Source organism: Malurus melanocephalus, unplaced genomic scaffold, assembly GCF_030028575.1.
Source record: "Malurus melanocephalus ecotype Western Australia unplaced genomic scaffold, MMel_1.1 scaffold_125, whole genome shotgun sequence".
Classification (NCBI taxonomy): domain Eukaryota; kingdom Metazoa; phylum Chordata; class Aves; order Passeriformes; family Maluridae; genus Malurus; species Malurus melanocephalus.
Window position 1 is genome coordinate 214,777 of NW_026623357.1, and position 3,853 is coordinate 218,629.

A 3,853-nucleotide genomic window follows, 5' to 3' on the forward strand; every position below is an offset into this window, starting at 1 on the left:
GAACCTCAGACAGTTTGTCCCAGAAGTTCCTGTTTAAATTCCTTTTCCATTAGCAAGACAAATACCGCTTTTTCTTTTTTCTTTTTTTTTTTTTTTTCTTTTTGAGGAAGAACCCTGAATAAAGAAGGGAGGTTTTTACCACGCCATTAATACATCACCACCTCAAAAAGGCTCAAGCTTTCCTCAAGGTGTATCGGYGAAAGCAGACAAAACATCCTGGAGTTATTTTTGCAGAGGATGGTCGGAAATTGGTGTTGCAGTAAATCCCAAACTCCGGTGCAGCCGTGCTTATCCCGCTTTTTTTTGAGCTTTTCTTTTTCCAGCTCAGAAAGTTGGAAGATCTTTGTCCAGACAGCCTTTGCTTCAGGATTTGAAGGGAGGGATTATCAGAATGTGTCCGGTRAATTCATGGAATGGTGGCACAGGCAAAATCTGCAGCTGAAAAATAACTGGAAAAATGGGAAGGGAGCAGCCACAAAGGGTGAAATGTTTTCCTGGGAAAAYGATTCCATCAGTTCTATTTCTGCCACCCCAGCAAAAAATCAGTGAAGTCCTCTGGAAYTGCACCACTCACAAATTTATAATCAGAAATATTTTAATTGCTGTCTCTCATGGAGAGAAAGATAACTTATCTCTCTGCAAAATAAACAAATCCAAATGGAAAGAATTTATTCATAATTAAATCATTCTCTGCAGAAAACYGACAAGCAAGATGGATGATAGAGGGGAGAGATAAGAGGATTAGAAATATAATTTTAAAATTGTCTTAAGGGGGAAATTTTACACCCACAGGAGTGAAATGATACCCAGATCAGTTACAAACAATTAGCTCAGCTCAGCCCCAATTAAAGAAAGATATTGGTAAAATAAAACTAGAAAAATAAAAGGAAGAGGTGACATTTTTCAAAGCTGCAGAAAGGTTTAAGAAAGGAGAAATATGTAAAGGAATTCAGAAGGTTTTCAGATGGAGTTTAAATATTGTACAAACAGGTTCAGGTAGAATTTCTGGGTATTAAACTCTGTACTAAAATAAAATATTCCAGGTTGAAAAGATGAGGACAATCATGAGCACCTGGGAATTGAAGGAACATGGGATAGCAGCAGGAATTCACATGACAGCCATGAAAATCTGGGATGTGGGAGCTGGTTCTAATGAAGAGCCCCCTTGGGCTTTCATCAAACCCTTGAAACTCGCCCAAGCACTGCCCATCATCGTGCCCAGCACTGGTGAAATTTGCGTCAGTGCTCTGTCCTCATCTCAGCACAACTTGATTTCAGGCAATGATCTGTGCCATGGCAGCTCCAATCTCACAAAATGCCACAGGAAACCATTCTCCAGAGATTCTCCAGGAATTCTCCTGGTACTGCAGCCTTGCTGGAAATAGGAATCGCTGTCCTTCAGCAGAGCAGAGCTTAATCCTGAGAGATTCCCGGGCCAAATTCCAGCCCCAAAGCATTTGATGTGCTTGGATAGGCTCCCATAAGCACTTGGACTTGTGAGGGCTGGCAGGAGATCCCGATTGGAATGGTTGGAAATTTGCCTGGATTATGGATATTGGATATTGGATACTGGATTATGGATTGTGCATTATACATAATGGATATTGTATATTGGATATTGGATTATGGATATTGGATATTGGATTATGGATATTGTATATTGTATATTGTATATTGGATTTTGGATATTGGGTATTGTATATTGTATATTGTATATTGGATTTTGGATATTGGGTATTGGAGATTGTATATTGGATATTGAATATTGGATATTGGATTATGGATATTGGATATTGGATATTGGATATTGGATTATGGATATTGGATTATGGATATTGGATTATGGATATTGGATTATGGATTATAGATCTGGGATTATGGATGTGCAGCCCCACTGGGACAGGGGCAGCCCAGCCCTAAAGATTTTCCCAGCTGGAATGAATGCCCCCCTCCAAAACTCCACAGGGACCAACAGCCCAATATTCCAAATTCCACGGAAGGGGAGGAAGCCCCTCCAGCCCAGGGCAGCTTCACTAAAAGGGGACAGGTTTATATTGGATGTTTGGAGAAATTCCTCCCTGGGAGGGTGGGCAGGCCCTGGCACAGGGTGCCCAGAGCAGCCCTGGATCCCTGGCAGTGCCCAAGGCCAGGCTGGATGGGTTTGGRGCAGCCTGGGATGGTGGGAGGGGGTCGAGGGAATGGGAACTGGATGAGTTTTAAGGTCCCTCCCAGCCCAAAGCACTCCAGGATTCCACGGTTTCCGTTCTGGCTCTCCTTGTACAGCCCAGCACAAGGCCAGGGGTGACCCTGTTCACTCCCAGCACTGGGAAATAATGAACTGAAACCTGGAAATGCTGAGGAACCCCAGAGCTGAGCGCTGGATCCAGCTGGACMCGGGACAAGGCTGGAGGCTCCTCAACCCTTGAGCCGTGGCTGCACTGAAACATTTGGGGAAGGGACAGAATGAGCTGAGCTGCTCACCCGGAATATTGGACAGCCCCATGCACAGAGCAGACTCTCAACAGGAAATTTACCCATGGAAAACCATGAGGAACATTCTCCTTCTCCCTGCTGCCAAGGAGCAGCATCAGAAAAGAACCTGAATTCTAGGAATAAAAGGCATGGACAGGCCCTGCTGCTGTCAACACTGACTCGCTCCGGGATGTCACATTTTCCTCCTTGGATCTGCTGTGTGACACATTCACCAACAGCTCCAACTGCTCTTTCCTGGGGTATTTACAGAGTGTGGGATGGTTTGGAGCCTCTGCCATCTCCCTGCTGTGATGTTTTTGGCACACTGAGCCAGCTCTGCCCCAGCTCAGCCATCACCGCTGCCCTTCCCTCTTTCCTGATCTCTCCTGGAAAGATCCCAACGTCCCTTGGTGACTGGTGTGACTCCAGCAGAGCTGGGATGTGAATCACATTTTATTAAATGTCACGCTGAAGCGCTCGGGCACTGATGCACGCCCTATTAGCAGCTTTAGGATTTCAGTGTTTTGGTGGGAACGCTTCAAACTGCRCCGTGTTTTCCTTGGCCTCAGCAGCCCCATTAGATGCAGTTTCTGCTGCCATTTTCAGAATTGTTTTATGGCTGTTTCCATGGAGGTCGGGGAGGAAATGGCTGTTGCAGGAATGCCTCACAAAGGGCTGAGTTATGGAGCTGTGCCCCGGCCAGGTTGATGGTGTGATGATTAACAAGTTGTGCTGCCACCAGGGCCCKGAGCTGGGAATGCCACTGGGAATTSCCTTCCCCAGCCCAGCATCTTCCACTTCATACATTTCCCTGCACGMCCAATTATCAGATTTTCTTCCTCTCCATTTCATCAGTCACAATTATTATTTGCATTGGTTCCCTACCGACTGCCAGACATCCAAGAGATCAAACGATGAACACCCCCCTTCTTTCTTTTTATTTTATTTTACAGAAAGTGACCCTGCTTAAGGCTTGCCTAAGAATGGGGATTGCAAATTTATTACCTTCACTTGCTCTGAGGAAGCTGTTAAAGGCATCAGGAAGCAGCCAGATAACCAAGGCCGTAAAATACTTTAGAAATTAATGAATGAAAGATGGGCTGAAACCACAAAGTGTGGGTCTGGTTCTGGTTTTTGAACTTGTGCAGAGTTCACAGATGCTCACGGGCAGGGCTTTTATTCCAGAGAGTAAAGCACCAGTGCTCAAGTTCAGAGCAGAACCAAACTTTTTCCAAAGCTCAGAGTTATCCCAAATCCTTGGGTTTTGCTCTGATTCACGGCTGAAAGGATTCAGAAACGCTGTGAGCTGGGAACTGCTGCAGCTGGTTTTTGTCAAGCATTTCCTGAGACAAGGCTGGAGAAAATATCCCCGGTGCTGCTG

The 3,853-nt window shown here is 45.3% G+C and overlaps 1 protein-coding gene across 1 annotated transcript in view; it reads right to left on the reverse strand.

Moving 5' to 3' along the window:
* The window catches only part of ROR1 (receptor tyrosine kinase like orphan receptor 1), a 126,783-nt gene that overhangs the window by 51,009 nt on the left and 71,921 nt on the right, over nucleotides 1-3,853 (reverse strand). The window lies entirely within an intron of this gene.